Raw genomic sequence first — 26,106 nt, 5'->3', positions numbered from 1 at the left:
AAGTTGTTATCACTTGAAACCACAGTTAGAAAGAAAAAAATGGAGTAATTCAGTCTCAAAGCCAATAAGGTATTTGACTTGCACATATTCAGTCCAGTGAATGCACTGAACTGACACCTAGGTACAGTTACAGTAAATGTGTGCTGTATTCTTGCTATGCAGTGACACAGCATCTCATTTTAAATAGCCCTCCTCTTTTATTCTCCCTCACACAATGTGACGTAGCTCAGTGGAGGAGAACCTCCTTGGAAAACTAAACTTACTGGTGATGGATATTTAATTAAACACCAATATGTCACATATCCTCCAGGGAAACAACAGAAATGTTTCCAATGAACCTTGAAAAAAAAGGGATATTACATCGTCTGGTACATTTGGGCTCTTAGAGAGTAAATGTGCAGTTCACTAAAAGTTGTAGTTTAAAGTTTGCTCTGTTTCTGTTGGCATCCCGACAGAATGGATCAGAATATTAGATGGAAAATATATGGGGAGATTAACCTGGATTTAAACTCAGTGTGATGTTCAAATAGGCTCTAAAACTCTTTTCAAACTTAGAAGCACAGCTTGGACAAATTGCAAAAAAAGAAAAGGCACAGTAGATTAGGGCAAGTGTGAAGGTGGTACTAATTATAGAAAAGTTGAAGGGTCCAGAGTTAGATGATTTCGACACATGAAAAGATGTTCAGACGAATATATAGGAAACATGGTGTTAAACTTAGAAATGGAGGGTAAGAGAAGGGTTGGAAGACCTAAAACTATCATACAAAAGGATGTGATTAGCGAGGAGTTTATGAGGAACTGCTTCAAGACAGACTAGAATGGAGAAGAAGGACTCGATGGCCCGACCACACATAGATGGCCCGACGACACATAGATGGGATTAAGGCTAGAAGACTATGAGATTTCTCAACGGCAAGAGAAGCTGATGGCTTCCTTCTATTGTCTCACTTTGACAGACGCCTGAACTCTCTGGGTTCAGCCTAGACACAAACAAATAATAATGCTGCTGCCGCCACCACCTCCTGCACTGATTTATTATGGCCAGCCACTGAGTAAGGATAAGGTCTTCCCACAAACACCATCACGCTTCCATTTAATTTTTTAATTAGCATAATTAATTTCCACATATAATTCACAATGCATCGCAGTCCAGATATTCAGGCCAACCCAGAGCAAAGACAATTGTCAGCCAATGGTAGTTCACAATTTAGAACAGGCCTAAACACTGACATGATTATTTACTATTTGTATTGCGGTAGTGTCTAGAGGATCCATTGTGCCAGGCACTGTACATACACAGAACAAAAAGATGGTCCCAGCCCCAAAGAGCTTATACTTGGAGTGTAAGATGAGATATATAACAGGTCAATACAACAAGCAGAGGGAGAGCACAAGGAAACAATGAGACAATATTGGTCAGCATGATAGGCTGTGTTCCCAGCACACCAGCAGCCGAGCTTTCTGTAGGCATCACAGCAGAGGTCAGTTTTAAGGAGGGATTTATAGGAGGACAATGAGGTAGCTCTGCGGGTGTTTACAGGGAGCTCCTCCCATGCATAAGGGGCAGCATGGGGGAAAGGCTGGCATTGATATAAGTTGTATCTATATGCGGGGATGCTAATTGAGTACCCTGGGACCGACTTAGATAGTTGGGGGAAGGGGAAAGCAAACATGCATTCTTTTCCAGTCCCTTTTCTGCCCTCCTCTCTCCAATCACCTTGATCTTAATAATAACTAATAACAAAATAAACTAACGGCATTTTTGTTAAGCTTCTAAATTTATACCAACTGGGCTGCATTTGTACCATTGGGAGGCTTGTCCCCATCTTTCCCTAAAATCTTGGAGGGAAGAAACCCTGTTGAATGGAGAACAAGTCCCAGATGTATATTAGGGGAGTTCATGAGCACATCTGTTTCCTTGACCATGGGCAACGACTCCAAAGGGTGCTAGTATAATGGACTTAGCCACTATAGGATAAGAAAATCACGGCTACCTCTGCATTTCCAAGAGAACACAGCCACAGAAATCTTGACTAGAACGGTTTTCATTCACCTATGCATTGCATTGCTATCCAGGTATGTCACTCCCTTAATTCCACTCCAATCTTCATCCGGACCTGCACTGCCACTCCTCTATTCTCTCCTTAAATTCCAGCTCTACAGGCCAGCAAGTAGAGTATGCTGCAGCCTGCCTCCAAAACCATGTAAACAGCACAACCGCATTATCCCCCACACTCCATTGATACCACTTACTCCATTGCAAGACCCAGTCAACATAAGTATTTCTATATTCCCCTCTCTGATCTCCCCATTTGTCTCACTCCTGTTTCCACTCTGTCCCTTCACACCATCTAGATACCCTTGGTGCAACAGCTTTTTCCATCAACTCTCTATCTCATTTCAAATCCCCTGTGAAAACAGTTTCTGTCACTTCCCTGTACCTGCTCTTCCTTTGTTTTCTCATCACTTGCTTTGTAACCAAGTTTTATAGCCCCATAAAGCATTCTGGGACATGGTTTGCAGGGAGTGAACCAGTTCAAAAAGCTGCATTTCACTGCTTGATCTAATTTTAAGAAATGCAAGCTTCAAAAGTAACTTCACCTAATAACAGAGAGGTAGAAATATCCAGGTACCTCTAGCTTTGACAAAAGAATGAAGAAAAATAAGGTTTGAAGGTGCTGCTATGCCTGATCAAGAATGAGAATGCAGTTCAGCACAACATACCTTAAATGTGCCAAAGGATATTTACATATTTCTGAGGATGTTACACTTATGTCAACTGTAAACTGCTGCATAAAAATATTGGGAAAAAGAAGAGATTGTTATAATTGACTCTATAATTAGGTAAAATGTTAAAATCAGCTTAAAGACTGAATATCACTGCAACTTATCTAACAGATGGGACATGCTTCATTCTCTAGAGAAGATATAATTATTTTCTTATTTCTAGTCAGTTAAAAATTTGCTTTCATGTGACCGGACAGCAAAAGAACCTTTAAAACAGGTATGTGTAATTAAACACACACTTAAATGCATCCATTTCAACCTGTAGTTAATACAGACCCCTTCTCTAACCCTGCCTCCATGTGGCCTTTCAAGAGGGACAGAGCAGCAAATGAGAAATTGACAAGATGTCAGACAGAAGGAAGAAATATCGTTTCCCAAAGTCAGAGCTCATTTTCCAGCAACGAAACGAGAGACAGAGCTGAAAGGAAATGCCAGGAGCACAGGCAGCAGCATCTCAATAGGCAGACACAGCTGGCACAGACACCCATTTAACCATGTGTCCTGGCTGGGCTTCTCTTAGACAGGGACTATTATTAATGGATATAGAGGCAGCACCCTGGAATAATAAAAGCCATTTGCAAATGCAAGAATACAACAGCTAAAAAGCAGGTTAGTATTAAACTACCTTCTAACTGAAGAAAAGATGTCAGATAAAGATGAGCATGTTACATTGCATCACAAAGTTCTTTTAAGGGCACCACTTTCTGCTATTCCACATATACTTGGCTAGCAACAAATTATGCACATTCACACATTGTTTGGCTGACATAAGATAATTATTTCAATATTTGAAAATAGAGGTAGTCAATATATATATGTGGCAATTACTGTCAATTAGCATTGGCTGGGTGGATGACATAAGTGGCTGCAACCCCTGAAGAATCTGCTCTGCTGTTATTGGAAGATGCCCAGTTTCCATCTGCAGGTTGTTTTTGCTGAATTGGAGGCCAGATTGTGAAATGGCCTATTTCTCAGCTAGAACAACAACAGATTAAAAGGGAAACTACAGTGTCCTCCCAGGTACCAAAAGGAAAGATCCCAGATGTCCATCCTTTTTACATTCTCCCTTTGTTCTCTTTCTTTTTCCACTCTTAATCCTACTTACTTCATGTCCTCTTGGACCCAACTGCTTTTGTGGCAAGTCCGAAGGACAGTGCAGAATAGGTATGTTCATCTCATACACACTGCCACTCAATGTGGGGATTCAAAGACATTCTTTAGATTTTTCTGAGTTTGATGGTGAATATCATCCTAGTGCAAAAGAGCCCACAAAAGGCTCTTAAGGACTTGGGTCCAGATCCTCAAAGGCATTTAGGTACCTAACTCCCATTGACTTCAGTGATTTCAATGGGAGTTTGGCACTGAAACACCTTTGAGGATTTGGGCCTTATGCCCTGTTCTAACACCCCTAGGAGTCAATGGGAATCTTTGGCTCAGGTCCTTAATACAGAGTTTTTACAGGGCACTGGTGTGAATTTCACAGTAGGCTTACTACATTTCTTTGTTTTGTATACGCAAAGAAGAGGATAACCTGCACTAAAAAAGATTATTATAAAGACAAAAAAACGGCCCCATAGCCCATTCTGTAGAGGTTATGGTTATCGACATTCTCTGATCGCCATTGAACAGAGGAGAAGAATTTTCCTCCCTGGGAAAGGATTTTCTTTCTACACATCACCTGAAGTTTGCGAGATCCAGAACATAAAGCCAGGAGGATTGGCTTAAGTGAAGTTTCTAATACACACACATGCCAGGTTCTGGCAACTCAGCATTGCCTAATCTTTCAATGGCGAAGACTCAAATCTGAGATTTTGGTCCTTTGCCTCAGCATTGCAGAATTGTGCATAACATTAAATTGCAGGGGCAAAAACGCTGGCACTGTGAAGAAGCTGCATTAGGCTTAAACACTCATCTGAGCTAAACTACTGCAGGAAAATAGACGTAACACTGCTTAACACCAATTTTACTATGTAACATTTTGGAGGCTGGAAGATTGAAATTGCTATCCGAGAATGGACTAATGATCCATCTATTCTGGTATCCTCTGACTGACAGTAGACCATACCAGACACTTCAGTAGAGACGTAAGACTCCCCATAAACAGAGTAATTTGCAATAACCCAATCATGGGGAAAAATATTTCCTAAACCCAAGCACTTAGTGGTTAGTTTATTTCCTGAAGCATTAGGATTTGGTATCCCATGTAAACCTGTAGCCACCCTAATATTGAGAATACTATTATTATTCATATGAATGTCTAATCCTTTTTTAAACCCTACTAGGCTCCTTGCCTCCATAGCATCTTGAAGGAGTGAGTGTCACTGGTTAATTAGGCATGATGTAAAAAGAGCTTTACATTTATAACCCCTCAGGGCTCCAACACAAAAATAAAGAGAATCCAAAAATATCCTGCCTTTCAAAAAAAAATCTTTTGATATTTTAAGCCATGATAATGCACCCCGCCCCCTCAAGTGATGATTTTTGGGGATAGCAGTACGGATTATTACAAATAATCTCAAAAAATCATTTTCGCCAAAAAGAAAACGCACATTTGTCAGGAAAGAAAAAACAAATAAATTTCAGCATGAGACACCGTGGCCTTTGTGAGGATTTGACTCTGCTTCTTCAAAGTTATTCTCTTTAAAAAAAATTAATTGCTTCAGTTCTTGGTCTTTATTGAAAATCCAGTGCACAAAAGCAAATAGCCAATTTTCTGCAGTTTTCAGAGTGAGAAAAAGTTTTCCTGATATGCTGAGAAAAGGGGAAGGGGGTGGAATACCATATCATGGAAGGCAGAAACAACTAAGCTCTTTCCACATACTGAAAGGGTAGAAAATGACTGGGAATTGCTCTGTATTCAAGGAAAGTGTATATTAAAAATGAATGCAGTTTTCCTACCAAGTTTATTGCAGCTGTAAAAAAGGTCTCTCCTAGTCTGACTATATTTTCTGATGTCCAAATTGAAACCCATTAGACTTTAATAGTAACAAGTAACAGGGGAAACAAATGAAATCATAGAATATTTAGTAATAAGCTACTCTGCTTTCCGCGAGAAGACAGCTGTGGCTCCCAAGGCCTGCAATCCCTCTAAGATCCCTTATCGAAAGGAGAGTGCTCCTCATTATGTGTCACATGGCTGCTGATAAATATAAATACAAGAGGAACCCTATGCCATGTGGGAGGCAGGAACTCTGCCTTCCCAAGACCCTCCATGTTTGCAAGAATGGCAGGTGACTAAGCCATGTGCAAATGAGAGGAGACTTAAAAGGAAAGGAATGGCACCAGCTGTCTCCAAAGGAACATTAATTAAAGGGGCAGAACTCCCAGTCATTTGCCTTGGAGTTCAAATAAATATACTATGGGGAGCACGAAAGTTACAGAGTAGCTTTTTCTTCCCAGAGTCTGACTCCACAAACCTCCACAGCAGGGAATGCCACAGTAACTACTCACTGGAAGCAGGGTTTTCTTTTTGTTCCCAAACTACCACCCTTCAGTTTCATCTTCTCTTATACCCTACCCGCATCATCTCCTCCACCCCACCCCACCCCAAAGAATCTCTAAAGCTATGTCTACAATGGCAACTGAATGACAAAACTTTTGTCTTTCAGAAATGTTAAAAAAACCACACACAACCCAAAGACAAAATTTTACAAGCACCAGTGTGAACAACGCTTTGTCAACAAAGCTAACACCACTCATTGGCGGTGGAAGCTTTTTGTCATCAGGAGAGCTGACAAACAGCGGCTACACGGCGTGTCTTTTAGCTGCATGGCTGTAGCAACACAGCCGTGTTGCTAAAAGCTGCGTAGCGTAGACATAGCCTAATATTCTATCACAAAAGAAACAAAGCACAACAATTAGTCCTTCACTCTTCACCATACCAGCTCCCACATCCAGCCTTCATCTGAAGCCTGGGGGATTGTATTAGCAAATGTAAACACACACAGTCAACGCTAGAGATTTGCATCCAGGGCCCCTGATGCAATGCAGGAGACACTAGCCTGATCAGCAAACCATCCACATGTATCAGAGTAACAGCCGTGTTAGTCTGTATTCGCAAAAAGAAAAGGAGTACTTGTGGCACCTTAGAGACTAACCAATTTATCTGAGCATAAGCTTTCATGCTCACGAAAGCTTATGCTCAAATAAATTGGTTAGTCTCTAAGGTGCCACAAGTCCTCCTTTTCCATCCACATGTAGAATACCTGATGATTACAATGGGAGTCGCATGCCCAGGGGACCTGTCTAGCGTTGAGGTTTACATTGAAGGAGCAAGCAGTGAATCTCCACCATCTTTCATCAACAGTTTTCTATTCCTACTATAGTTGTTCATGAAAATACTGGATACACACCCAGATTTTTCCCATAAGCAGCACAGCTTCGGATAACACAGTCAAGCTCTGTAGATTCTCCCCCGCGCTCCCCAGAGAGGACACTGCATTGGTTTCGGAAGGTACACGTGAGCAAACCTGATTTCAGGTGCAAGTGCCAGTTGTGCTCTGTTGCTAGAGGCAGCACTTGGGGGGAACCGAGTATTGTGAACTCTTCAGGTCAGGGACACCATTACCGAGGGTGCCCAGATGTCCCGATTTTATAGGGACAGTCCTGATATTTGGGACTTTTTCCTATATAGGCATCTATTACGCCTCACCCCCTGTCCTGATTTTTCACATTTGCTATCTGGTCACCCTACCATTACCCTCTGTGTTGTCAAGGAGTACTGGTGGCACCTTAGAGACTATGCTCAAATAAATTGGTTAGTCTCTAAGGTGCCACAAGTCCTCCTGTTCTTTTTGCGGATACAGACTAACACGGCTGCTACTCTGAAACCTCTGTGTTGTGTGTAAGCTGGGGCCAAAAGAGCTAATGCAATCCTTGGATGCGTCAAGTAGTGAATCTCAAGTAGGAGTGGAGAGCTTATTTTACCTCTGTATTCAGTGCGACCACCACTGGAATACGGTGTCCAATTCTTGCACCCACTATTCAAGATGTTGATAAACTGGAGAGAGTTCAGAGAAGAATGATTAAAGGCTTAGACAACATGCCTTAGAGTCAAAGAGCACAACTATTTGGCTTAACAAAGAGAAGATTATGGGGTGACTTGATTACAGTCTATAAGTATCTACACGGGGAACAAATATTTAATAATGGGCTCTTCAATCTAGCAGACAAAGGTATAACATGATTGAGTGGCTGGAAGTTGAAGCTAGACAAACTCAGAGTGGAAGTAAGGCATACATTTTTAACGGTGAGTAATTAACCATTGGAACAATTTCCAAAGGGTTGTGGTGGCTTCTCCATCACTGACAATTTTTAAAGGAAGGTTGGATGTTTTTCTAACAGATCTGCTCTAGGAATTATTTGGGGGAAGTTCTGTGGCCTGTGTTAAACAGGAGGACAGAATAATAGTGGTCCCTTCTGGCTTTGAAATCTACGAATCTCCATGTGGTGGAAGGATGGTCCAGTGTTTATGGCACTAACCTCGGACTTTGAGAAGCTGGATTCTGGTCTACTTTGACACACCTTTCCTGGGTAACCCTGCATGAGTCATGGGGGGGGGGGGCTGATCTTCACTGCAGAGTTAAATGGGGCTCACCCAGTGTTACCCCTAACCTGGCTCCACACACACACACACAAACTCTCTCACTCAAACATGGTGGTGCTTGAAACCCAACACCCATCCTGGGCTATAGGCTAAAGCCTGAGCACTGCTTACATTTGAGCTGGTACCCAGTGCCAATCACCTGAAGTAACTGCGGTGAGAACATACCCTGGGTCTTGCTGTGCCTCAGTTCCCCATCTGTAAAATGGAAATAACAGCACTGCCCTACCTCACAGGGTGTTGTCCGAATAAATACATTAAAGACTGTGAGATGCTCAAATGTACAGTGATGGGGCCACAGGAGTGCCTTGGACAGACTGACAGTATGTAGATGGAGTAAGCAACTCCTTGCAAAGTGCTGCATTAGGTAATTCCCAGACACAAAAGAGTTCAAGTTCAGCAAGGGAAATAAGACTGTTCATCCATCTCCCCTGTTTTTGGCAAGCAGGCACTCCCTTTATAGACATACAATATGAAGAACTAAATACAATATGCTGTTCAGAGATACTATCCAGCTGTATTGGTTTACAAGGCCGGCAGTCGATTGCTTAGGACTGGCCACGGCACTGGTGCTTTACTAATCAAGAATGAGAAACTCCCACTGCTACAGCCCAGCTGCCTTGCCCCTTAGCTAGGGTAGGCAAGTTCATCTCTAAAGGGTTTGTGGTTAAGGTATAACAATTCGGCATGTATCTTGCCCTTCCTCGCTGCAAACCAAAACCCCATCAAGTAGTTTTGTTTGTCACACAACAGAACATCCCAGTTGGAAAAAGCTCTGGTACCAATAAGCTGTTTTATAGCCTTGCTCAGGAAATGCTGTCATTCTGTACTTGGTTGCTTGCTTCCACAGACCACACAGCTGTACTTCGTATAAATCCCCTTAAGCGCAGAGCTCTGCATCACTTTTTCTCCATGCAGTAACCCCATAAGCAGGTCACATACTGCATCAAGACCTGGATCACTACTGACTTTTCCCCAGGAGTAGAGCATGCTTCCTCCAGGGGGAACAGGAGTGGGATTCAAACCTGCATCTCCTGGCCACAGGGCAGTAAAGAACAGCTCTACAGCTTTACCCCAAAGCCTTTGCACACAAAGCATACATGAACCAGAAGGCCAAATTCTCTGCTAGTACAAATTGGCACAACTCCATTAACTAACTTCAATGGAGACGAACCAATTTACAGTCTGAGAATTTCAGATTGGAGTGGGGGATCACTGTGAACTGATGTACTAAAAATATGAATACTTTGCATCTGTATAGTCCCTGTAATCCAAAGATCTCAAAGCACCTAAACCTCACAATAGTTTCACAAATGGAGACTCTTAGGTACAGAATATTTTTGCTAGGCTTGCACAGAGAATACTGACAATCAGTGGCCAAGCCAATAACTGTTATTAGTATGTAATTATTTATATTGCTGTAGGCCCTCAGGGACCAGGGTCCCATTGTCCTAGGTGCTGTACAAATGCATTAACAAAAAGACAGTCCTTGACTGACAGGGGGGAGGGACAGTTCACTGGTTTGAGCACTGGCCTGCTAAACCTAGGGTTGGGAGTTCAATCCTTGAGGGGGCCATTTAGGGATCTGGGGCAAAAATTGGGGATTGGTCCTGCTTTGAGCAGGGAGTTGGACTAGATGACCTCCTGAGGTCTCTTCCAACCCTGATATTCTATGACCCAAAAAGCTCATAATCAAAGGAGGAACAGGAAATGGGGGTGGGAAGGGGGAGGACGATTCCCAATGCCCTGCTCTTAACTGCTAAACCTGGCTGTCTCGCACACATCTGAGCAAAATTTAAACGCATACTCCCTGCAAGGAGCCTTTTATCTCAGTAATATTTCCTTGTCGGAATTATTCTACAGAACAGAAATATCCATACATGCCATGCACTATTTAAAAACAAGCAAGAACCAAAGAGATTAAGAGTGCAGTGACCTTTATGAATTAACCAGCTAACACAAACTACATTTAAGTCAGCGCAAAGAAGTTATTGCACATGGGTGGCTCAGACTCTCCAGCATACAGAGACTGCTCTAGGCACGGCAAAGAGAACAGCACTGGGATGCAGTTTCAGATAACTGCTGAGCTGATTATATCTGTGAATTGGGCTCTCTTAAGGCAAAGAGCAGCATAGCAAGTACCAAGAAAACAACGAGCTGGTAGGCAAGCAGCATGCTGGTGAAGAGACATGGTCATGCAGCTGCTGTCTCTGCAAGTTCATCAGGCAACAAGGTTCGAAGCCAAGTGGAATGCTCCTGCATTTTGCTGTCCGCCCTTGGAATTTAAAATGCTGGCCACCTACATGAATTACCTACCCAGGCTGGTCCCCAAATAAATAACATTAATTCCATAATGACTGGGCTAGTACAAGATGCAAAGACAGTCTGGGGGAAGATATGTGAGCTGAATTCATACATGACAAACTGCATCAAAGACAATAAATTTATGTTTGTCCAGCACCTTTAATCCAGAAAGATCCCAAGCAATTTACAGACTGTATGCGCTATACAGAGTTCACTCACTTACCGTGAAGTTCAGCCACTTCGGGGATGGAAAATGGCAGCTGTTTAACTATTTTAAGCAAGCAAAATGCCATTGCCCACATTGAACTGTAGCATGGACTTTGGTGTGGACACCCCTTCCCCATAACAATGTAAGGACACTGCCTTCTCTACAGCTAGGTATAGCCAAGATTAGTTTGCAGCAAAGCCTTCATCTTGAACATACAGTCCCAGCATACAGATAGCATGTGCACCAAGTGGAAATCTCACATCTAAATAGGAATCCTAGTTCAAGCCAATGTGTTTCCCAAAAACTTACAAGAGTGGTCTTGTATTTGCCCAACTGAGAAGCCTGACTCACTCTGGGTCCAATCCTGCAGCGGCTTCACACATGGGACTCCCACTAAAATTAATAGAATAGGGACTCGTAACAGGGCCTTGGAGCATGTGTGCATCTCAGTACACCTTTTGTAGCCCTTTGAAACTGGAGCTGTAGTTGCAGCTCCCACGCCTGCTCCCAGTCATGTGCCCTAGAGAGGGAACCACATATAAGGCTTCCCGCCTCCTGGGCACAGCAGCAGACGGGGGGACCCAGAGTCAGGGAAAGCGCTCTCAACACCTGTCAGAGCAGGAAGCAGGAGCTGGCTGGAATGAAAATTCAGCAAGGAAGCCCTGGAAGAAGGGTTATAAGGACTGTGAAGAAATCTGAGGGCTCTAAAGGGCTGGAAACAAGGGCCAGACAAGGCCCTGAAGGGCCACAACGCCAGGTGGGACACTTTGTTCTGAATCTTGGTTTCTAAGGTCAAGAAAAATCCTGAGCAAAGTGAATGAAGTGGTGCCATTGCTTGGAGCACAATTTCTCCTTCCCCAGCTGGTGGTTCAGCGCACCAGCTCACACAGCTACTCACACCCAGCCTCTGCACATTACATTTGTCTCAGGAAGAGAAGGTTGTTTCTCTCATCATTCACGCCGCCCAAAACTGGTGCCACGCTAGGTGAGTCAGAGGCTCAGCTCTTGTCTCGCCAACTTCTGCCCCACAGCGTGAAAAAGCAGCTGAGCTGCTGCAGCTCCTCTCTGCCACGTGCTCTTCCTGTTGTGGCTAAGCGACAGTGCATCTGCGTCAAATCGCCGCAACAGGTAGACCACTAACAGAAGGGGAAAACCCACATGAGGAAAGAGTCCCTGACACAAGCAAAATGACACACAGACAAACACAAGGTGTTCAGTGCTGCGACTGTAAGATTCTAATCCAACTTTTATTAAAGCATCAGAAATTCTAGGGGCAACACCAGAGCAATTGATGCTCACACACGCATAGCCCTTAACTCATCACGTCCGTCCTTCCCCTGCTCCCATTTGCCTGAGCACCTGCTGTTTCTCTGAACAAATGAACTAGGTGGGGTTAAGGCAGGGTGACTGAAATATTGCTGAACAGCTGGAGGCAGGAGAGCGAGGTGATCTGCACTCCTAGCTCCAAACGGCGTAGGCGGCGGTAGCCCAGAGTGGCTAGGAGAGTACATTTCAAATCCAGCACACAGCTCAGCACCGCTGGCAGTGTCTGCTCAGCACTGGCAGCGCAGGAGGTAGCTTAGCAAAGCATTGCATTGCTAGAGAGGGATGGGGAAGCTAACTTCACCGGCCTGCCTCACAGCTAGCTCTAGCAGTTGTGGTCAGGCCTACAAAATGATTTCCCACCCATCTCCGCCAGACAACAGCCAGTTCTTGTCCACTAGAGGTTGGACTTTCAAAAACACTAAGCACTGGTCTAACTCTGCTCTGACTGACTTCTATAGAACTGCAGTTTGGCCAACACTGAGTGCTTCTGAAAATCCCACCCTACGATTGCATGGCATGACGGCTTTAGGATTTGATGGCTCTTAGCGGTAGTCCTATGCTTACCTAGTTCAAGCTATGTAAAAAGTGTGCACACATCAGGGAGTCTTACACAACTTCTCGCTGCAGGAAAAGTGGACTCCAGCTGCAATTGTAGAGGTACATGCATAGCTGCCAGCATTTACAAGTATTTTTGTCAAGAGACAGTTCTCCATATAAGCTAGAAGTTTGGGGGCCATGAGGTCGCCCATCTCTGGATGTTTGTGAGTGCTCTCTGTTGCATTTCAGCACTTAGAGTGAGCTTTATATCCAATTAATTTCAGCGCGCGCACACCCAGTGCGTGAGATAGTCAGGCTGTATTGTTGCCATTAGAACAGAAAGACTAAGTGATATGACTAATTCCAATGAAGTCATCTGTGTCAAAGCTAGGAGCAGAACCCAGGAGTTCCTTGCTTTCAAGTATTATGCATTGTCCATTACGCATCGCTGTCTCCCCTGCTGTTGTACTGCCGTTTTGTGGCTAGAGGCAGAGGAGCAAGTTCAGCTGCAGAGAGGAAACTTGCAAGAGCTCTCCTAATATCAGTGGCAGCCCACACAGCATTAGCCCCTACACCTAACCATAAAATGTTCTAACTTTCTTCAAAAATTAAGGAATCTGTGGATTTCACAAGTCCCAAAGGCTAACCCTGAATGGCTTGAGTGGTGGGGTTAAAACAGACAGAATTACCTGTGACCGGGAGTACCATGGTTTTCCCTTGTTTTCTGTATCCAGCTTATAGGCATTTTCACCAGCCATTAGCTTTGCCATTTCCAGCACTATGATCTTAGTAAGAAGGGCCCGAGATCTACTGCCATTGCTAAATGAAAGCTGAAATTTACCCTTGACAATGGTAGGTCTCCAGATTCATAATGGGTGAGAGAGAAGGCCAGTGCAGTGGGCTTTGCAGGCCCCAAAACTTAGCTCTGCTTGCACTAGGAGCCTGAATTGCAGACTCCCTGACGATCCAACTTGCTTCAGCTGGAGCTGTGGATGTTCAGCACCTCTAATAAACTCAGGCCCTATGCCTGTAGCCAGAGTGGTCAGACCCTCACTTGTATAAGAACTGGTACCAAAATCATTGAGGAGCTCAGAGAACAAAACTCAGCATAGTGATGGGGAAGAACAGCATGAGAGAGCAGCTGTTTTGAAATAGTTCTTGCAGCACTGCCAGCCCCAAATGTTCAAAAGTTGTGCTGGGTCCCCAAAAAATCATGAGAATGGCATAAGATTTTTGTTATTGTTTTTTTAAATTAATAAAAACCAACAAATTTGAGGTTCTTTACCCCCAAAAACCCTTCTGGTGTTTGAGCCTTTAGGGGTTACATTTTTGAGTCTTTCACAGCAAATATAAGGGCTAGAAAATGAATTTTTTAAAATGTAACCTGAGATTCTTACACAATCCCATGTCTCCAGGAGCTGGGACTTTAAAAAAATACCAAATGTTACGAGATTAAAAAGAAGCATAAACCAAGAATAAAGACTTGATCCCATATTCCCTGTACAAGTAGAATTCCCATCAATGTCAAAAGACATTTTATCTGCATAAAGTATATGGGTTCAAAGCACCCTTTCTGTGTGGGTATACACACTGTAAACAAGAGTAATACAAGTCAGTCATCTATAAGAGCTAAAGAACAAATTCAACCCAATCTGAAACAGCATCCATGGTGCAACCAAAAGAAGGACAGGTTTGCTGTGGCTTAGGCATGCAACATATTAGTTAAAAAGACTGCATGTCAGAGCTTGTAATTCGTTCTTTGATTAGAATTCTGGACAGAATTCCTAGTACTCTGCACTCTTTGGTTTGCATCTTAACTGCCCTGGTACAGGTACGCCTATAAACTGCATCCAGGGAACAAGGGAAAGTTATGGTACCCAAAGGCATTCACTTTTAACTACTATGTAATAACTTAATGTTCCCCATTGTTCAGTGTGTTTCACATTCCTCCCCCTCTATAGCTGATCCACAGAGGATAACTACCTGCTTCTGCTCCCAGCTGATGGAGTTACTCCTTTGGATCAAGTGGCCGAGATCTCTGGTTTGGTGCTGAAGTTTCTCAGTTCAAACCCTGCTGATGACACCTACATGGGGAAAGTTGCTACATTTATAAATATTAATCTTCCCAACACAGAGGCAATTATCCCCATTGTATAGTTGGGAAACTGGGGGCAAAGTGACCAGTGCAAGGTTACAGGGAGAGCCAGCGCTGGACCAGTGATTGAAACTCAGGCATTCCTGACTCCTAGGCTGGGCTCAGATTACGTCTAATGGCCAGCATAGCATGTTAAGTGCCCAGAGGATGCTAAAAAAGAGCAGTAAGGGGTGGATGTGACGCAGTAAGATGGATTAGCTTCCTCTCTAGTTTACTGGAGCACCCAGTACATTGACTCCCAAGGAACCAGCTCCCTGCCTTCTTCAGCAGCTGATAAAATGCAATGAGGAGAGACACAACAGGAAGAACTAGGCAAAGTTCATCTTGCTGTTCTAGTGGACATTTCTGAAGGGCTAGATCAAGCCACATAGAAAAAGATGGGATTCCAAACACCCCCAAATTATATCCTGGTGGTGGGGTCCCATTATCCCATTATCTGATCTTAGACCTGGGTCCAGGTTCTGTGGCTTGTGTCCATTTTGCTAGCCCAAGGTATCTAACAACATTTCTATCAACATCCAGCACTCTCCTCTCTCTCTGTTTGTGGGAAGCCGGCTGAGAAGGAGTTAGCAACAGGGCGGGGGTGGGGGGTGGGAATTAAGGAGCAGCCCTAGGAGAAGCCCCACAACCTTATCCCTAACAGGCAAGTCTAAAGCAAGAAAGCCCCATTATTGGGCATTTACATGCTGCCCCCCAACATCACTCACATCACAGGGATGGGAAACTGGCTTCTCTCCCCATGACTTTCTATTACCACTCACTGCTAGTTAGCAACAAAGCGAGCACACTAGCAAGGAAGAAAGTTAACAAAGAATATCACTTCAAAGGCGGTTCTTTCTAGGGTCCTCCTATCTCTCCCCCTTCCCCCTCCCTTGTTTAGATGGTCTGGGCTTGCTGCTTGTCAAAACTGCAGAGCACTCAGCTGCAGCTGAAGTCCATGGGAGCTGCAAGCGCTCAGCATCTCTGGAAAAAGGCAGGCCGTGAGTGGCTTTCTAGACACACACTTCTCCACCCAACCCCAATCTCTCAGCAGTGGGAGCTATAATTAACACATGCTATAACTAGCCAGCAAAATTCCTGGCTGTTTGCAAGAACTTCATTTCCGACTGCATTTGGGACAAGGATGCATAGAGTCTGTCCCTCCCCCTGTTCTTTTCATGCTGAATGGAATTATCCTGGTGGCCAAAGCTTTACAGCTTTCATGGAAAAAGATCCCAGGGACTTTTACACCAAAATGTGACACTGAGCGGTGTGATGGCAACTTGCCAGCTGCAGGGAGGCTGCGTATAAGGACAGAGAGTTGTGAGAACGTTTTTGTAGATGGAAAATAAACACAGTGCTAATACCTGCTGGGGCTTGTAATCGCCCGGATAAAGGAAGAGAAAGTACTCAGAGGCGGAGGGAAGAAAGGCTGCAGTTTATCTATCACCTTAGCCCTCGCCTTGTGTTTACAGGGAGAGAGAGGCCAGCAGTTGCAAGAATCCGTTGGCTGCATCTGACTCTCCAGCAGTACTTTGGGCGCCCATCTGGCTGCCCTGATTTTCACAAGGAGCAGGTGAAAAGAATACATGAAAAGCAGCATTGAATGTGACTCTCAGATTTTAAGGCCAGAAGGGACCATAAGATCACCTAGTACAACCTCCTGCAACATGGGCCACACAATTTCATCTAGTAATTCCTGCAGCTAGCCCAACAACTCATGCCTGACCTAGAGTGAGAGACAGTGTGTGGCCCAGATCCTCATGGATATATAGGCTCCTAAATCCCAATGGTTTTAATGAGAGTTAAACGCCTAAGTACCTTGGAGGAACTGGGTCTTTGTGTCTTTCACCTCTAGGTCACTGGCTCAGATCCAGCCAGGTCAGTGAACTAGGTAAAACGATTTTGGCGATTTCAGTTTGGCTCCCAGTGAATAAATGTCCACACCACATAAACCATCATCTCAACTGGTATGAATTGCTCCCCACCCTCACTGACTTGGCACTGGCAGCACAGAGGCCAAAGATCGAATGTAGATTGAATTGCCTGGATGCACCTAATGGCAGGGCAGTTTCAGGGGCCACACTTACAGACCTCTCTTCTCCTGATATGTAGGACTTTACCCTCCAGGGCCGTTCACCTGACACTTTTCACCAGTGCTCAGATTAAGGTTTGCCGTGTTGCTGTTTTTTAAGGATCTCTTTTGATTTAAGCAAACTGTTGCTGATAAACCTAATTAGGGTTATACAATTATAAAAAACTGAAATGCCCCATTATTTACACAGCTAAGTGCTTGCTCAACCTCAACACACCTACAAGCCCAGTGGATAAACTGGTAGAACAGAAATTCGCTAGAAGTTTGATGCTCACATGTAAGAGAGGGAAGAAAAAGATTCTCAGAAGTTTTCAACCACTGAAAATATCACTCATACTCACTAGTCCATACCAGAGTCGCCCTCAGGGAAGAAGCAGGGTGATGCCAACAAGATGCAGCTTCTCCAAACACTGATCTGGACATTTTGGACTTCCGTGAAACACTTGCACTCCTCCCTCGCCGAGGGCAGGTACTGACCCGCTTCACACACAGCACCTGAGAGTTCAAAGCTCAGGAAGGAGAAACTAGCCAGAATCTGGAAGCCTTCCAAGGGAAGAGAGGCTTGGGAGAACTCTTGAAAGGGAAGAAGCTGTTGTGAGGGAATGTAGGAATGAGAAGTGTGGTTTGGGGGGTCTGAGCACTAGACTTCAACTCAGGGCTCCTGTATTCAATCCCCATGCATTTGCTCTCAATACTGAGAGGTTTTCAACCAACCAACTTCTCCAAAGAGGTGGGACCTAATTAATGCATAGGCTTCTGTGGGCCCTCTATGTAGGGGTGAATTTTACCCATGGTTTAAAAAGCACTTAGGGATGAACAGTGCCCTGCAGCCATAAAATGGCAGAATTGCTGTGTGATCCTGGGCACGGCACTCAGCTGGAAGATGTTATGGAAGGGTGAAGTATTGAAATCAATGACCCAAAACACTGGAGGATGTCTTCAATGTTTTAAACTCTGTAGAAACATCACTGAGATAGCCTAGGTCTGATAAACAGGGAGAACATTTATAAAGGTGAAAAGTCAGGCTGAGCAAAACAAAGACAAGTGTAGCAGGCATCTCAGTTTTCTATGAAACTCCTCTATCTTGATCTCAGATTGAATAGTGGAGTCACCTTCCAAAAGCACCCTGGTGATCTAGAAGCACTTTTGGGGGAGATTTTCAAAGACACAAATGTCAGCTCGGTGCCTAACTCCCTTTTGTGCCTTTGAAAATCTACCCCATTGATTTTCAGTGAGATTTCTGCTCCTAAATTGCTTGTGTTTTGCCAATCCTACCCCTAATTCTTATGTTTCACATGCAATCTGAGCATTGGGAAATATTGAGTTTCACTATTCACGTGGGAAAACGTGTTGTTCAAAGTAGACACAGAAGAATGTGCATTCTTTGAAAACTCTGCTTCTTGCCCCGCATTTCAAAGATGCTTGCATGTCTCAAAAAGATGAGTGACCCAAGGACACAAAATCCCTAAAACAAAGATTACATTTGTTCAAGAATCTCCAAGACATTCATAATGCACTCAGAATATTCACTGTAAAGCATATTAATTAGATTTTAAAATGTGCATTAAGAAAAGAACATTTAGTAAAACAAAATTGTAGCTAGCAAGAAATCAAAGAGTGAATGTGAAAGGACAATAAGGCTGATAAGAACTACAAACAGACAGAGAAAACCCAGTCTCTCGCTAACCTTTTATTCAGGAAATCCCTCTTTTCTCCTGCAGGCAGCACTTTTGAAAGTGCGTTTTGGTACCTTCATCTGGCCCAACTCTGCAAGGTGCTGAACAGCCTCAACTAATAATGAAGTCCTTTGGGGTTGAGGTCACTTGGCACATAGAATCATAGAACATCAGAGTTGGAAGGGACCTCTGGAGGCCATCTAGTCCAACCCCCTGCCCAGACCAGGACCAATCCCAACTAAATCATCCCAGCCAGGGCTTTGTCAAGCCTGACCTTAAAAACTTCTAAGGAAGGGGATTCCACCACCTCCCTACGTAACGCATTCCAGTGTTTCACCACCCTCCTAGTGAAAAAGTTTTTCCTAATAGCCAACCTAAATCTCCCCACTGCAACTTGAGACCATTACTCCTTGTCCTGTCATCTGCTATCACTGAGAATAGTCTAGATCCATCCTCTTTGGATCCACCTTTCAGGTAATTAAAAGCAGCTATCAAATCCCCCCTCATTCTTCTCTTCTGCAGACTAAACAATCCCAGTTCCCTCAGCCTCTCCTCATAAGTTATGTGTTCCAGACCCCTAATCATTTTTGTTGCCCTTTGGTGGACTCTTTCCAATTTATCCACATCCTTCTTGTGGCGTGGAGCCCAAAACTGGACACAGTACTCCAGATGAGGCCTCACCAATGTCGAATAGAGGGGAACGATCATGTACCTCGATCTGCTGGCAATGCCCCTATACACCCCAAAATGCCATTGGCCTTCTTGGCAACAAGGGCACACTGTTGACTCATATCCAGCTTCTTGTCCACTGTCACCCCTAGGTACTTCTCTGCAGAACTGCTGCCTAGCCATTCGGTCCCTAGTCTGTAGCAGTGCCTTGGATTCTTCCGTCCTAAGTGCAGGACTCTGCACTTGTCCTTGTTGAACCTCATCAGATTTCTTTTGGCCCAATCCCCCAATTTGTCTAGGTCCCTCTGTATCCTATCTCTACCCTCCAGTGTATCTACCACTTCTCCCAGTTTAGTGTCATCCGCAAACTTGCTGAGGGTGCAATCCACACCATCCTCCAGATCATTAATGAAGATATTGAACCAAACCAGCCCCAGGACCGACCCTTGGGGCACTTCGCTAGATATCGGCTGCCAACTATACATGGATCCATTGATCACTACCCGTTGAGCCCGACAATCTAGCCAACTTTCTACCCACCTTGTAGTGCATCCATCCAATCCATACTTCTTTAACTTGCTGACAAGAATACTGTGGGAGCCCGTGTCAAAAGCTTTGCTAAAGTCAAGGAAGAACATGTCCACTGCTTTCCCTTCATCCACAGAACTAGTTATCTCATCATAGAAGGCAATTAGGTTAGTCAGGCATGACTTTCCCTTGGTGAATCCATGCTGACTGTTCCTGATCAATTTCCTCTCCTCTAAGTGCTTCAGAATTGAACATCACAGGAACTGAATTCCAGGTGGCTGGGGAAGGCTCTTATTCACTTGACTCTTCCTTGCAATGCAGAGGACTGGCTTTCCCCATCTATGCAGCCTTCTGATGGAACCCTGTCCTGTTACTGCTACGTCCCTAGAGCCTTTTTATGTACAGCACACTGCTCTAATCTCTCGCTTATGCCCTGCGGTCTGGCCACACGTCGTCTCTTACACCATGACAGTTATCGAAGGAAATATTCAAGTTCTCCAATGTTTGTGTTTTCCACTTACTACAGTCTGCATAGACAACTGAGGCCTGAGGCACAGTTATGGCCCAGAGCCATCTACTACCCACTGTTGATTAGCCTCTAGTAAGCACAATGCAGTTAGGATGGCTTTCAGGGCAGATGTGGTCCAGCAGATTGACCAAAGGGGGCTGGCAGTAGGAAACCGGTGTTCCAGCCTTGCTTGCCACCAACTAGCTGTGTGATCTTGGGCAAATCACTTCCCCTTTCAACATGTGCTCAGTCTTATATCCATTCAATCACCGCCCATGACTCACAAAAGTGCTGTAAATATCACTACCTTCATTTGTGCCTTTTTGACCCATTTTCTTTGTACTGCTTGCAAAGCGCAATAAAGACCATTTCAAACAACTGCATAAAGCAAACATTAGCTCCCCACACCAGGTAGCTGGAACCCTAAACTTCATCAGCTTTGCTCCCAACTGTGGGAGAAGGGAAAACATAAGAACGGCCATACTAGGTCAGACCAAAGGTCCATCTAGCCCAGTGTCCTGTCTTCTGACAGTGGCCAATGCCAAGTGCCCCAGAGGGAATGAACAGACCAGGTAATCATCAAGTGATCCATCCCCTGTTGCCCATTCCCAGTTTCTGGCAAACAGGGGCTAGAGACACCATCCCTGTCCATCCTGGCAAATAGCCACTGATGGACGTATCGTCCATGAACTTATCTAGTTCTTTTTTGAACCCTGTTATAGTCTTGGCCTTCACAACATCCTCTAGCAAGGAGTTCCACAAGGTTGGCTGTGCGCTGTGTGAAAAAATACTTCCTTTTGTCCGTTTTAAACCTGCTGCCTATTAATTTCATTTGGTGACCCCTAGTTCTTGTGTTATGAGAAGAAGTAAATAACACTTCCTTATTTACTTTCTCCACACCAGTCATGATTTTATAGACCTCTATCATATCCCCCCTTAGTCGTCTTTTTTCCAAGCTGAAAAGTCCCAGTCTTATTAATCTCTCCTTATATGGCAGCCGTTCCATACCCGTAATCATTTTTGTTGCCCTTTTCTGAACATTTTCCAATTCCAATATCTCTTTTTTGAGATTGGGTGACCACATCTGCATGCAGTATTCAAGATATGGGCCTACCATGGATTTATATAGAGGCAATATGATATTTTCTGTCTTATCTATCCCTTTCTTAATCATTCCCAACATTCATAGAATCACAGAATATCAGGGTTGGAAGGGACCTCAGGAGGCCATCTAGTCCAACCCCCTGCCCAGACCAGGACCAATCCTCAACTAAATCATCCCAGCCAGGGCTTTGTCAAGCCTGACCTTAAAAACATCTAAGGAAGGAGATTCCACCACCTCCCTAGGTAACGCATTCCAGTGTTTCACCACCCTGCTAGTGAAAAAGTTTTTCCTAATATCCAACCTAAACCTCCCACACTGCAACTCGAGACCATTACTCCTTGTCCTGTCATCAGCTACCACTGAGAACAGTCTAGATCCATCCTCTTTGGAACCCCCTTTCAGGTAGCTGAAAGCAGCTATCAAACCCCCCCTCATTCTTCTCTTCCGCAGACTAAACGATCCCAGTTCCCTCAGCCTTTCCTCATGTGTTCCAGTCCCCTAATCATTTTTGTTGCCCTCCGCTGGGCTCTTTCCAATTTTTCCACATCCTTCTTGTAGTGTGGGGCCCAAAACTGGACACAGTACTCCAGATGAGGCCTCACCAATGTCGAATAGAGGGGAACAGTCACGTCCCTCCATCTGCTGGCAATGTCCCTACATATACATCCCAAAATGCCATTGGCCTTCTTGGCAACAAGGGCACACTGTTGACTCATATCCAGGTTCTCGTCCACTGTAACCCCTAGGTCCTTTTCTGCAGAACTGCTGCCGAGCCATTCGGTCCTTAGTCTGTAGCGGTGCATGGGATTCTTCTGTCCTAAGTGCAGGACTCTGCACTTGTCCTTGTTGAACCTCATCAGATTTCTTTTGGCCCAATCCTCTAATTTGTCTAGGGTCCTCTGTATCCTATCCCTACCCTCCAGCGTATCTACCTCTCCTCCCAGTTTAGTGTCATCTGCAAACTTGCTGAGGGTGCAATCCACACCATCCTCCAGATCATTTATGAAGATCTTGAACAAAACCGGCCCGAGGACTGACCCCTGGGGCACTCCACTTGATACCGGCTACCAACTAGACATGGAGCCATTGATCACTACCCGTTGAGCCCAACAATCTAGCCAACTTTCTATCCACCTTATAGTCCATTCATCCAGCCCATACTTCTTTAACTTGCTGGCAAGAATACATTCTGTTTGCTTTTTTGACTGCCACTGCACACTGAGTGCATTTTCAGAGAACTATCCACAATGACTCCAAGATCTTTTCCTTGAGTGGTAACAGTTAATTTAGACCCCATCATTTTGTATGTATAGTTGGGATTCTGCTACCATATCAGAGCCTGTGCTCTGATCTTTGAGACCCCAGGAGCCTAATGACAACTTGCCAGGGACTTGAAGCTCTGTAGGAATTTGCAGAAATATTTACATAACCTTGCGTTTTTACAAACATCTTGTGCCTTGGGTTTTTAGGGGCATAATGGGGCATTGCGTTGATATTTTCATAAACGTGCATAAGATGCTCAGATACTGCAGTGAGGGGGCCATGTAAATACCTAGGAGACAAAGATGCTCATTTAACTGACAGAATTGTAGAAATTTCCAACACTAAGACCCAAATCCAGAATTCTTTTTTCTCCTTCAAAATCAGAACATTTAAAGGAGAGCAGGAAATGCAGCTCCCTGTCCTGTTTTAGGGTGCATGGGATGTCAGGTCTCACTCAACAAGTTAAAAGAAAATCTGTCTGTTTGCCTCTATGCTGTATGTAGAATCTCACACTGGCAAATTCCATGCCAACATATCAATAATCAGAGATCTCGGTCACCCAGAAATAATGCAGCATTATGTAAATACACAGATAAGTCACTAATAATATTCAGCCAATCGGATGGTTTGTAGCTCATTTCTAAATGTATCTTTTTCAAAACAAGATGTTATTAGAGCACTCTTTTTCCACTGACGCTATTGGCAGTAGAGAAATATGTCCAAAGCAAACAAAACTATTTGTTTATTATCAGGATTTGGTTTTTAAAAGTTATAGTGTTTTGTTAAAATATTTTAAAATCCAAGGCACTCAACAATATACTGATCGAGGCAACAGAGAAACAGAGCTTCCCTCCCAACAAGGACATCAGATTCTCAAATTGCCAAAAGACACATCAGTTGCATCCTCCTCTCACATCCCAAATCATAGCTGTATTGTTCAAGCTGATCACTCAGTTACATTGTAGCAGGAAAAGGAACCTCATTGGGTGTATCTGTTAATGAAAAGGCAGGGCAGCCCGAATACAAGACTGGGAATCAGGAACACTCGAGTTCTCTCTTGGCTCCATCAGTGGCCTTGGCTATCTCTCTTAGCCTTCCTGTGCCTCAGTTTTCAATCTGTAAAGTGGGTATGTCATCGCCTAGCCACGTGTGTAAGTGACTGTTAAGAGGATTAATTAATTGCTGTTTGTAAAACACTGAACATTAAAAGTGCTATGCGCAAACAGCTTTGCAATTGCATTCCTAATTTGTACATTTAGTTGCTGCGAATGTAAGTGAGAGACAGGTTATATTGCAAATGCATGCAAATGGACAGCTATGCATCTGATCTCTGGTAGAGGCAGTTACCCATTTTGCAAACACAATCATAGCAGCTGCATGCACGAACTAGGTGAACAATTGCAGGCTTTTTTGAAAACTCAGGCCCACAAATCACTCTCCATCCCGGTCCAATCTGCACCTGGCAAGACGAGTGTGGCCTTTTCTCTCCAATCCAGATCTGGTCATGATTTTCCACGTCTTTTCCATCTCAGTATTATATCGCTGTAACACACTCTTTGTGGAGCAGTGCAAGAATGACCATTCAGAAACTGAAGCTAGTGCAAGATGCGGCTGCCTGCTTATAAAGTAGAGTCTGATGTGAAGAGCACATAACACCGGGGATCTCTTGAGCTGCACTGCCTGCTGGTACATTTCAGGTTGGAATTAAAGGTGTTGGACTTAACCATCAAGCCTGAGGTGATTTGGAATATGGTTACATGACATATTACCCAAGTTGAGAGCAGCAGACATGCTCAAGTTATATCAGAGGAGCTCCCTTGATATAAATGAGAGGGGGGTCCATGAGTGGTCCTTACCTTGGAATTTGCTCCACCGCTCAATCCTGTTAAGTTAACCATCCACAGACACTGCAAAACCAAGGTTTATGGGGAGGAATGTAGTGTATAAGAATAGGTAATATCCTTTTAAATAGTTAATGAGCCCTATAGTGGTATTCACCATGTTCTATTTTAGAAGCTGCCAAAATCCAGTCAGAGCTGCAGTATGTCTATGTAGCTAGTTGGGAATTTGTTTTAACAAAATGGGTTCTTTGTCAAAAAATTTTAATTCATCAAAACCAGAACTGTTCACAGGAAAGGGCAGGTTTAAAATTTCCTGTTTCAAAAAAATTTTAGATGAAAAAGGTTAGCAATAGTCAACCAAGGTTAGCCAAGATGGGCAGGAATGGTGTCCCTAGCCTCTTTTTACCAGAGGCTGGGTGTTGGCAGCAGGGGTTGGATCACTTGGTGGTGATTGCTTGTTCTGATCATTCCCTCTGGGGCACCTGGCATTGGCCGCTGTCGGAAGACAGGATACTGGGTTAGATGGACCTTTGGTCTGACCCAGTATGGCTGTTCTTATAGTCTAATGGTCAACACATCCTGTTTGGACATTTTTTAAAAGTTCCATTTCTTGGTACAAAATTAAACGTTGCTTTGAAATTTAAGGTTTCAGAGTAGCAGCCGTGTTAGTATATATCTGCAGAAAGAAAAGAGGCCTTGTGGCACCTGAGAGACTGATATAATAAATGTGTTAGTCTCTAAGGTGCCACAAGTCCTTTTTTTCTTTTTGAAATTTAAGTTGATTTCTAGTAAAAATAAAAAATAAAAATAAAAGTTTAAAAGGTTGAATGTGAAATGCTTTAATTGACCCAATCCAAAAAAAATTCAGATTTTCTATTTGTGAAAAATTTCAGGATTGACTTTTTGTCTCAATTTGAGATGGGAAAAATTTCAAAATTTCTCAGAGAAAGGGAAAACCATTTCCCACGGTTATATTACCTAGTCCTTGCATGTTGTGTATATTCAGTAAATATGATTATTTGGAGGCCATTGGGCTCCTGTAGTTCCTTTATGTTACATTTGTAGTGTAAAGAGCAAAAGACCCAACAAGGAGGGCTGAGGGAATTAATACATTTGCCAGGTGGGAATGGAGAAGTGTTCTTTTATAATTATGCTTGCTGGTGGGTATTTATCTGTTCTTTCAATTGGGATCAGCAGTCCCTGATATAATGTAACAATGTGCATAATGACAGGTTTCAGAGTAACACCCGTGTTAGTCTGTATTCGCAAAAAGAAAAGGAGTACTTGTGGCGCCTTAGAGACTAACCAATTTATTTGAGCATAAGCTTTCGTGAGCTACAGCTCACTTCATCGGATGCATCCTCCTTAAGGTACCAAATGTGCATAATGGGAGTCAATACCATGTGATGGGCACCTGTTGAGAAGCTCATCAATCAAAACTAATAGAGACAGTATGAAATACAGATACCTTCTAACCAATGTCCTAGAAGCTCTTAATATCAACAGCTTTCAGGAAAAAGTCA

At 43.8% G+C, this 26,106-nt stretch overlaps 1 protein-coding gene across 5 annotated transcripts in view; it reads right to left on the bottom strand.

The window, feature by feature from the left end:
- CUEDC1 (CUE domain containing 1) overlaps positions 1-26,106 on the bottom strand; it is a 136,430-nt gene that overhangs the window by 92,014 nt on the left and 18,310 nt on the right. The window contains exon 2 of one of the 5 annotated variants that reach the window (XM_073315108.1): positions 7,714-7,786. The exons of the other annotated variants lie outside the window; for them this stretch is intronic. The gene's annotated coding sequence lies outside the window, so the exon portion shown is untranslated. The remainder of the gene's footprint in view (positions 1-7,713; positions 7,787-26,106) is intronic. 5 annotated transcript variants of the gene reach the window in all.

This window comes from Lepidochelys kempii, chromosome 17 (genome assembly GCF_965140265.1).
Source record: "Lepidochelys kempii isolate rLepKem1 chromosome 17, rLepKem1.hap2, whole genome shotgun sequence".
Lineage (NCBI taxonomy): Eukaryota > Metazoa > Chordata > Testudines > Cheloniidae > Lepidochelys > Lepidochelys kempii.
The sequence above is the reverse complement of the archived record's forward strand: the minus strand, read 5'-3'. Positions and strand labels throughout refer to the sequence as shown.